Raw genomic sequence first — 10,973 nt, 5'->3', positions numbered from 1 at the left:
TAAACTGAACTATGCATCTATGAAAATACCAGAAAACCTTTACATGTATGGATATTGCATTGCAAAACAAGACAAGCAGGCTAGCAGACGGCATTTTTTGTTTTTAGGGGTCTTGTTTCCCCCCCCCCACTCCTATTGCAACATTGGAGAAAGAGAAGAGCAAAGTGTTTTTTCTGCTTCTGCTTAGATGGTGCTGGGGAGAGTGAAAACACAGCTATGTACACACACACACCCCAGATGAAGGAAAGTGCACATGGTTCTTAAAGTGAAACGGGACTTTAGCACCCCATGCTTCTCCCACCATTACTTTAAGGTAGAGAGGTTCCTTTACGCCCTGATTCAGGGCACGTCCCTATATTCCAAAGCTCTCAGAAGCAAGTGTAGGGAGACTGACCGACTGCACAAAGTCCCAGAAACTCCACACAAGGCTTGCACACATGACAAAATGGAGCTTAGCCTGACTCAGAATGGAGACCTTGAAGATCATAGCTGCCAAGTTATCCCTTTTTTAAAAGGGAAATTCCCTTATGCTGAATAGGCTTCCTCGTGAGAAAAGGGAAAACTTGGCAGCTATGCTTGAAGATGCATTCCTATTGGTTAAGTGTCTTGTGGTGATTTCGTAGAGGGGTCATACCATGTGGCCGTAGAGGGTCCATGTGGCCTTTAAGCTCTTCCCAGCCACAAAAGAGTAACTGTTTCTGGAGACGGAACAGCATGTTTTTGCCCTGGGGGGCTGATTATAGGTCTCTTCTCAACTTGCTTTTATCCAGCCCTTCATATTTACTGAATGTAGTACAAAAGCTGTTAAAATAAAAGAATTTCTCTGATTCAGGAGAAAGGATAATTTAGTTTCAGTGTTTAAAACAGTGTTTCTATCATATGTAAAATAAAATAAAATAAATAATGCCTGAGAAAATAAAACGTATATAAATGTGGTACCTACCAAATAACAATGCAGAAGACACCAGGTAAACTTCACTGGAGACGGATTCCAGAAACAAGAAGTTATACTGATTATCTTTGTACCCTTGAAAGCCCTGAGCGCCCAGCACCCTGGCGCAACGTGCCAGTAAACCCAATGGGAGGGATGGCTCTGGCTCTTTGAACACCAGTAGATAACCATGTAGTTACACAGAAGTGAAACCAACATCCAACAGTACTCAGAAGGAAGAGATAAGACAGACTTCCTTTCTCACGGTCTCTCAGACACTCACATGATGTACACCAGTTATAGTACCTCTCGCCGGAGCAGCTCGGATAGATACAAATCCTAACACTTACACCAGCAGATGCTATGAGCTTGTCCACACTGGACCAAAACATGGTCTTCCAAGGATTTTAAAAAAAAACCCACAAACCACATTAAAAGGAGGAAAGGTGTGGGACAACACTGAAATGGAGAGGGTGTAATGTGGACACTCCTACATTAATGGACAGCCAGGCAGGTGCAAACCTACGAAATGAGAGACAGGAGGAAGTGTTTCCATCATTTCCCTCCAGCCCACCTAGGGACCATATGAATAGAGAAGATGGGATGGAATTGTAAGAACAGGTTATCATTTCTGCTCTTAATTTTAATGACTGTAAAAATGTAAAGCTATTCTGATGATTCGTAATTTCCTAGATTGGAAGGTACAGTAATCTTTCTGAGCTCTGTTAAAGTAGGCTAGATAGATATATTCACGGATACCCAGGAACGTCACTAGGCTAGTGAGTCAATATTCATGGTTATTTTTTATTTTATTATTAATGATCAGCATTAAATATGATATTTTAAAGTTCACAATGCACATATTGTGCTGATATTCCATTAAGCCAAATATACTATGTTCACCGCAGACAGCATTGGGAGAAGTTGTTGCATTGGTGGGGGGGGGGGCAAAGACCACCTTTTATCCTGGGCCCCTGGTTGCCACTCAGGAGAGTATGTCTGAAGTGTCAGGTTCATGATTTTGCTGAAGTTCTCCTGCATCTCATTTGTAGAAGCCGTATCTGAAGACATTAGACTGGATTATTTTATTTTTGCTTCTTGAGGCAAAGAGCCATTAAGTGACATACAGTGGTACCTCGGTTTATGAACACAATTGGTTCCAGAAGTCTGTTCATAAACTGAAGCGTACATAAACTGAAGCGAACTTTCCCATTGCAAGTAATGGAAAGTGGATTAATCTGTTCCAGACGGTCCGCGGAGTACTTAAACTGAAGCGTTCATAAACTGAAGCGAACTTTCCCATTGAAAGTAATGGAAAGTGGATTAATCCATTCCAGACGGGTCCGCGGAGTACTCAACCTGAAGCGTACTTAACCCGAAGCATGGGTGTAATTGGTTCCGGAAGTCTGTTCATAAACTGAAGCGTTCATAAACTGAAGCGAACTTTCCCATTGAAAGTAATGGAAAGTGAATTAATCCGTTCCAGATGGGTCCGTGGCGTTCGTAAACCAAAAATTCGTAAACCGAGGTGTTCATAAACTGAGGTTCCACTGTAGTGACAGATACCAGAGGAGTGATGCTTACCATGGTGATGTGCATCCAAGGAGCAGCATGCCAGGGCGAGGAGCAGAAGGACAAGTGTCAGCTTCATGGTGGAGAAGAAATCCCAGGATGGGTTCCAATACGCAGCAAAACTGTCTAGGTGTGTGTTTATTTATACACACAGAGGAGGTAGCAAGAACCACTCCGCCCAAAACTTGACACAGGAGCACACATGACCTTATTTACATTTCTCCTGGTATTTACGTACTTAATGTATTTACTGGTGGGGCAACCTAACCGTGTCCTCTCAGAAGTAAGTCCTACTGAATTCAGTGGTGCTTACTCCCAAGTCCCAGGTAAGTGGAGTTAGCAGTGCAGCCATCCTTGCACATTTCTATACTGCCCAATAACCAAAGTTCTCCGAGCATTTTACATTAAAAGTTATCTTCCCAAGGGAGAGAAAATATAGACGAGAGAGGAATTCTCTTACTGATTTGTGTCTCTTGAAACATTTCAGTCCTAGAATCAGATCTGAAGGAGATGGAGACTGGCTTCACATATTGCAAAATTAGTGGCCATAGTATGGGCTGCTGTGATGTGCCCTATAAGGCAGTGGTCCTCAACCCCCGGGCCACGGACCGGAACCGGTCCGTGGATCAATTGTTACCGGGCCGCCCAAGGAACATTTAAATACAATTAAATTAAAATTATTAAATCAAAACAATCTAATTAAAATATAAACAATCAACATTCCCCCCTCAGCGGGCCGTGGTAAAATTATCAAACGTTGACTGGTCCGCGGCGATAAAAAGGTTGGGGAGCACTGCTATAAGGGACTTCCTTGCAAGAGAGAAGCAGGTTTTTGACCACTTCTGTGAACTGCAGGGGCCTAGCCCAGGTTAGCTCCTTGTAGGCATATATGCACACTGTATACAGACCCTCCAAGTGTCCCTATTTTCCAGGGACGTCACTGATTTAGAGAAGCCAACCCGCTTTCTGATTTGATCCCAGAATGTCCCACTTTTCCTTAAAGGTAAAGGTAAAGGGACCCCTGACCATTAGGTTTAGTCGTGACCGACTCTGGGGTTGCGCACTCATCTCGCGTTATTGGCCGAGGGAGCCGGCGTACAAGGCATACAAGGTGTGTAGCTGCTACCTCTATTTCAGATGCCCTGAGACTTGCACTCATTGCCTTGCAGAATATGTATTTATTTAAGGGACAAAACATAACACATTTCATTTTACCAGGAAACCATAAATTATATACTTTAGTAATCAGGAATCATATTTATCCATTCCAAAAAGTTCCATGTTGAAAAAATACGTAAAAGAGAAGGATCTATCACATTTAAAGTTCTCTATAGTTATCCTTGCCTCACATTTCTGCTTACACTCTCAACATGCATTACCAATATTATTGTATTGAGTTCACTGTTCCAGTATGAAATAAATTTATACCAGATTTTCAGTTGATCATACTTACTGTAAAGGTAAAGGTAAAAGTGATCCCTGACCATTAGGTCCAGTTGTGAACGACTTTGGGGTTGCGGCGCTCATCTCGCGTTATTGGCCAAGGGAGCTGGCATACAGCTTCCAGGTCATGTGGCCAGCATGACAAAGCCGCTTCTGGCGAACCAGAGCAGCACACAGAAACGCCGTTTACCTTCCCGCTGTAGCGGTACCAGTTTTTCTACTTGCACTTTGATGTGCTTTCGAACTGCTAGGTTGGCAGGAGCAGGGACCAAACAACGGGAGCTCACCGCGTCAAGGGAATTCAAACCGCCGACCTTCTGATCGGCAAGCCCTAGGCTCTGTGGTTTAACCCACAGCGCCACCCACGTCCCTTCTATACTTACAGTGCCTTCCCACCATTGTTCACAGAATATTTTGTCCCCTAGTATTCTGTGCCATATTGTGTGTGTGTGTGTGTGTGTGTGTTCCCACCTCCCATCCTAGTGCTTTGCTATTTATAATTGGTAAACTTTCCACTATTTTATAGCATGTTGGTATTATGATTATTCATTAAATTTCTATACCACCCTTCATCCTAAGATCACAGGGCAGTTTATAATATAAAAACACAAAAATGCATACCAGAACAACAACAACCAAACAATTACCCTCGCACACACAGATTGTTTAATTAGCCAAAGGCCTGGGAAAAGTGGAATGTTTTTGCCTGGTGCCTAAAGATATGTAACAATATGTAACAGTTGAGTCTCCCTGAGGAGAGCATTCCACAAACGGGGAGCCAACACAGAAAAGGCCCATTCTTGTGTTGCCCCTTTCTGGGCCACTCATGGAGGAGGCATGCGAAGGGCCTCAGATAATGACTGCAGGGTCTGGGTCAGTTCATATGTGGAGAGGAGGTCCTTGAGGTGGCACTACTTCAGAATGACCTTAACAGAATCACACTTCAGAATGACCTTAACAGATTAGACAACTGGACCAAAGAAACAAGATGAATTTTAACAAGGAGAAATGTAAAGTACTACACTTGGGCAAAAAAGAAGAAGAAAGGCACAAATACAGGATGGGAGACACCTGGCTTGAGAGCAGTACATGTGAAAAGGATCTAGGAGTCCTGGTAGACCACAAACTTGACATGAGTCAACAGTGTGATGCAGCAGCTAAAAAAGCCTATGCAATTCTGGGCTGCATCAATAGGAGTATAGCATCTAGATCACGGGAAGTAATAATACCACTGTATTCTGCTCTGGTCAGACCTCACCTGGAGTACTGTGTCCAGTTCTCGGCACCACAGTTCAAGAAGGATACTGACAAGCTGGAACGTGTCCAGAAGAGGGCAACCAAAATGGTCAAAGGCCTGGAAACAATGCCTTATGAGGAACGGCTTAGGGAGCTGGGTATGTTTAGCCTGGAGAAGAGAAGGTTAAGGGGTGATATGATAGCCATGTTCAAATACCGGTATATAAAAGGATGTCATATAGAGGAGGGAGAAAGGTTGTTTTCTGCTGCTCTAGAGAAGCGGACACGGAGCAATGGATTCAAACTACAAGAAAGAAGATTTCTCCTAAACATTAGGAAGAACTTCCTGACAGTAAGAGCTGTTTGACAGTGGAATTTGCTGCCAAGAAGTGTGGTGGAGTCTCCTTCTTTGGAGGTCTTTAAGCAGAGGCTTGACAGCCATATGCCAAACAATGCTTTGATGGTGTTGTGTGGCAATGTCCCTCCCTCCCCAGGAAATAAGACGCAAGACACAGCGAATTGAATTTAAGTGGGTGAAAAGGCCACAACTTTATTGGTTTCAGATGTTGAGCGGTATTGGCTTAGGCATTGGAACCTAACCGACTATATCCGACTGCAACCCGTGTGTTATAGTCTGGGAGAAATTAACCACCAGAAAGGAGCCCAGTGATGTACATCTACTGAGACACCTCCTGTGGCCACCGTTGGGGGGTGCCATAGGGCCCTGACCTCCGCAGGCTCAGGACAAAGCTACTGCCCCCAGAACCCCTTTAACGGGATTAAATTTCCAATTTCTGGGCAGAGGATGATGTACTCTGCCCCCGCTCTTCTTTTATTCAAATTTCCAATGCCTAACCACCACTCGCGCCTCTTGGGGCGCGCCGCCAATACCTTCACACCCGCAACCAATGCTTCAGCCCCCTAATTATGTCCTGTAACCAGATGTCATTTCCCTGCGCTGATAGGTGCACCCCGTCGGCGCGATAAAGGGCTGCTTCAGTGCGTTTCAAGTCTGGGTGCGCTATTATCTGACCATTCAATGCAAGTACCCTGCGCACCACAAAGGAGTTCAGCAGCCTCCTGGTTCTATTCAAAGCATTGGGGCAATGCCCGTCCCGCCAAATGCGCCTCTGCAGCATAGCGGACCAAAGCAACGTCATCCCGGGGAAAGAGGCAAAAAGCTTTTCAAAGTCCTCAAAGATGCTCCATTTCACGTCCACCGCATTCCTGTATGCCAAATCATTCTCCCCCAGCTGAATGACCAGCGCATGGGGGGGCCCAACTGAAGCAGCCCTGGCCTGGATGGCTGGCAGGAGTTCCTTCCACAGCATTCCCCGTCTGGCGATCCACGACACCTTAACATTTCCTGGGAGGCCAAGACCACTCCCCAGACTCTTTCTCGCGCCCAATGGACAATGCTATGACCAGCTATCCAAATATTGATGCGCTGCCCACCTGGGAAAAATTAATTTCCTGCTGGGCAGGGGGTTGGACTGGATGGCCCTTGTGGTCTCTTCCAACTCTATGATTCTATGATTCTACTTCTATGAAATTTCCTTTAAAAATAGCTATGGGATTCAGATTGAAATTGTGCTTTGAAGTTTCATCAAGGTTTCTTTTAATATCAACCCAGAACACCCATAATTTTCTCCCACTCTCCCACCCTCTCTTGGATTAAATTTTCTCCAAAACTGTCTCTAAAGATAGTAATGTTCCAAATGTAAAAAGGGTGATTGGGTGATATTGCAAATGAATTTGAAGGCAATGGACATGATTGAAAATAAACAAGTGGTGCAAAAAATCCTGCTGGATCAGGGAGCATTTTTGTTAAGAATTGCAAGACACAATCATGAAATCTGCAAATATTAGTGACCAAAATATTTTCAAGGCATCCAAGCAGCAAATGGTTGTGCGGAAAGGAGGGATGTAGGAAGGGAAAAGCAGGCTATTCCATAGCAGGCTAAATTCCAAATGACCAGTATAGCCTTGGGCTTTATTAATGATCAAAAATGTCTTTGGCAGGGATCACTAATATAAATGCTACTTCTAAATAATTTAGGTCATTAAGGGATTATCTACCATATGGGATCTTTTTGTATATATTGACTTCTACCATTCTGCTTCATTGGATGACCCTAGTTCCAAAGGTGAGGGCTCCTCTTGCAAAAGACAAAGCCAGAGTTTGGAGTAGAGTTTTCAGGGCTGTGGTGTGAGCAATGCAGCAAGGAGAGAGAGAGAGAGAGAGAGGGAGAGAGAGAGAGAGAGAGAGAGAGCGCCATGCCAGATCGCTATGGGAGAAACAAGTCCCTTTTGGGGTATTGAAGCTGTGAATGCCTCCATCACAGGATCAGGCTGTATGTACGTGTAAATAAACCTTATAGCCTAAAGACACCACAGTCTCCACTGTGCCTCAGTCCCAAAGGAAATATGAACCCTGGGTAAGTGCTTGGAACCCCTGGAATCTCATACCGCTCGGAGATTGGGGCAGTGTGCAACAGTAGTCTCCTTTAATTCCAGTTCCCTGAACTGGACACAATATTCCAGGCTGAGGTCTGACTGAACCAAAATACAATGGTACCATGATTTCTTGCAATGGGACACTACACTTCTGTTGATGCTGCCTAGAAATTTTATTAGCTTTCTTTAGCTGCCATATCATGCAGCTGGTGGTCTCTTGTGGTCTGTTAAAACCCCAAAGTCCTTTTCTTCTTCAGTGTATCTGAAGAAGTGTGCATGCACACGAAAGCTCATACCAAAATATAAACTTAGTTGGTCTTTAAGGTGCTACTGAAGGAATTTTTTTATTTTCCTTTTCTTATGTATCTGAATGTTGCAGCAGACTGACTATTCAGTGTCTGCTCTGAATATTCAGAGAGGTATAATACAATTCCCCCACCTCTACCCAACATGGTGTTCTGTAATATAGCAATGTTGAACCTTTAGTGACCCTTTACTGACAAAAGCTATGTCACCCTTCTCGAATTCTAGATCCCCAATGAAGTCTCTGGATTAACTGTGACAAAAGTTAATACACACTCAAAAATTAATCTTGAGCACACAAATGGAAGACAGAGTGTTTATTGATTATGAATGATTCAAGTACAACAGGTGAGATTTCTCTAGGTTTTCAATAGTATTTCTTGAATACTATCCAGATGGAGAGAGACGTCTCAGGACGGAATAGTGGCAGTACAGAAGAAGTAGAAGAATGGATAAATGAGTGTTGCTTTGCAGCAACTGATGCTAGTAGTCAGCCTGTGGAATCAGCTTGGATTCATCCACTGATCAGTCCTAATGCCAGCTTTTTTTTGCATGCGGCCATTACTTTTTTCTGAAATGAAATGAACTCTAGGTCAATACAGAGTATTGTGGGACAAAGAAGCAGGGGATTATGGGTACACAGTGCAGGTCTGGTTGCTTTTGAGTGATTCAGGTGTGCTGGGATCAGATGTCCCAATGGCATGTAAGCCAATGAACGGGAGAAAACTGGCTCATAGTTTAATTTAGGTCAGCTGGCCTTGCCTGACTGGCTTGCTTGCTTCAATTTTTATTTATATTGTAACCATATTCAGGTACAACACCACAATAATTGAGATACAGTTCTCTATGGGGAAGAAGGCAGGACAAGGAATATCAGTGCTTTTTGGATGAGGATATGATATCTTATGACCTTTGATCTATATGTTAATATAACATTTTTAAACAGAGAGGAAAACAAAGATGGTTTGCAAATCCTGAATCTGTTTGTTGGCTTGTGACTGAAAAAAACAAGAAAAGAAAATGGCAAAACTGATAATTACCACCACTTCAAAGAAAGCAACATTTTGCTCGCTTGTCAGTTCATCTGCACACTTTTTTAACTTCATTGAGGCATCTACCCCATATTGGGCATTTGCATACTTTTCAGCTTTCCCCTTAAATTCTTCATCTGATTTAGTCAGCATTGCTCGCAGAAATTCGTCAACAGGACCACACATATCAGAAGAAACTAGAAAGAAGCAAAACAAAAAAATCAAAATGGATTTTTCAATAAATTAAATAAATGTTTTAACACTCTTTACATAAAAAAAACCCTGTGATAGCTGGCTAGAAGGAAAAGGACTCCCCTGAGAATGCACTAGCTCTGATCTAAACTGGATGCCAATTACTCAGACTATATAATCCTAAACATTTACAAGGCAGCAGGTCCCACTTAACACAACTGGGCTTCCCAGCTGTGTGGAACTACCACCCCTGAGTTGGTCAGTTGTTGTTCATAATGCAAAATATGAATAGTAACAATTTTGAAAGTTCTTCCCATGAGATATTGTTGGGTTGTGGTTTTTTTTAACCTGGTTTGGAGGGGTGTGAAGGATGGATATTACTCAAGGTTTGTTTTTACCCTTGAAGCAGGAAATCCCACAAGCACCTCTCCAGTGCTTCCTTGGAGCCTAACTGTTCTTCCAAGCAACTAGCAAATTCTGAGCAACCTTAGCAAGCTGTTGGGCACCAGCACTTTGACTTACTGAGACTTAGTCAACAAAGTGGTGAGTTTGCATTTCTGAGGACCAGTTTTCACTAAACATTTCCTTCAATACAGAAGCAATCCCTCACATTGACACAGTAAGTCAAGCCTACCTGAGGCTGGCAATGATGGAGCCTGGAATTACCACTGTCATAGTGGCTGGAAAATGTTCCAGTATTGGCGATACTTACCAGAGTTGAAGCCATATGCCAGGGAGAGGAGCAGAAAGACAATGGCTGCCTTCATAACTACAAGGACAAAGGAGTGCTCCCTGGGAATAGTCAAAGTGCTCTGTGACTTGCTTCGGAACCTCAGACATGCAGCCGAGAGAAATATATAGGAGCCAGCCAGCAACACTGACTCCTCCCTCAGAATGGCATGGCAGTTTACAAGACTTCTTTGGCTGTTTTTGTTTCTAAACAGCATGCACTCACTCTGGAGTCAGAGGGAGAGATTTACTGGACTTTAAGACTGAAACCCATTGCTAACATACAATATATCATTTTTTTGCTTTGTAACAGTTATTGAAGCTAAAAGTTTAGAAACCAATTTATGCAAGTAAAGCTTCTCTTTTTTAAAAAAAACTTATTTATTGTGGTGAAGAGGATTTATTTCTACGCAAAAGTCAGATCAAAGACTTTCCGTTGGCGCTATGAAACAGGATCTTGGCCATGGGCTGATTAATGCAACACTATACTTTCCCTTCTAGCTATACTTTATATTTCACATGCAGTTAATTGTGGGGAAATAGTGCCTCAGCACTAGTAAAAGGCTCTATTGATCAATTTTGTATTGCTCAGGTATGAAGCCTCTGAATTATTCCATTGCAGTACCTCAGGATAAAAATAAAAAATAGATGCATTTAAATAATAATAATAATAATAATAATAATAATAATAATAATAATAATTTTAGACAATGCATTCAGCAGCTGGGCAGGATGACCCTCTGCTGTATGATATGACCCCGCAATGGTTTTTATATTCTTAGCTGGTGTACAAGTCCCTGCTCAAGCCAAAAGGCTTCCTGGCTATCCTTGAATCAGTTGCTACAGCTCAGACAAACCTACCTTCCAGGGCTGTTGTGAGGGTCAACAGGGAGGAGAACCAAATACAGTGGTACCTCAGTTTATGAACTCAATTGGTTCCGGAAGTCTGTTCATAAACTGAAGCGTTCATAAACTGAAGCGAACTTTTCCATTGAAAGTAATGGAAAGTGGATTAATCCGTTCCAGACGGGTCCGCGGAGTACTTAAACTGAAATGTTCATAAACTGAAGCATGGGTGT

The 10,973-nt window shown here is 42.9% G+C and overlaps 1 long non-coding RNA gene across 1 annotated transcript; it reads right to left on the bottom strand.

The window, feature by feature from the left end:
* Positions 1-8,244: 8,244 nt before the first annotated feature.
* On the bottom strand, positions 8,245-10,048 carry LOC148687579 (uncharacterized). The gene is made up of 3 exons (XR_015948737.1): positions 9,878-10,048; positions 8,983-9,170; positions 8,245-8,513 (listed from the first exon to the last, which is right to left on the bottom strand). It is a non-coding gene; the product is annotated as an uncharacterized LOC148687579 (long non-coding RNA).
* Positions 10,049-10,973: the final 925 nt, after the last annotated feature.

Source organism: Zootoca vivipara, chromosome 1 (genome assembly GCF_965207765.1).
Source record: "Zootoca vivipara chromosome 1, rZooViv2.hap1.1, whole genome shotgun sequence".
NCBI classification, from domain to species: Eukaryota; Metazoa; Chordata; class Lepidosauria; order Squamata; family Lacertidae; genus Zootoca; species Zootoca vivipara.
Note: the sequence above shows the minus strand (reverse complement) of the source record. Positions and strands in the feature narration are given on the sequence as shown.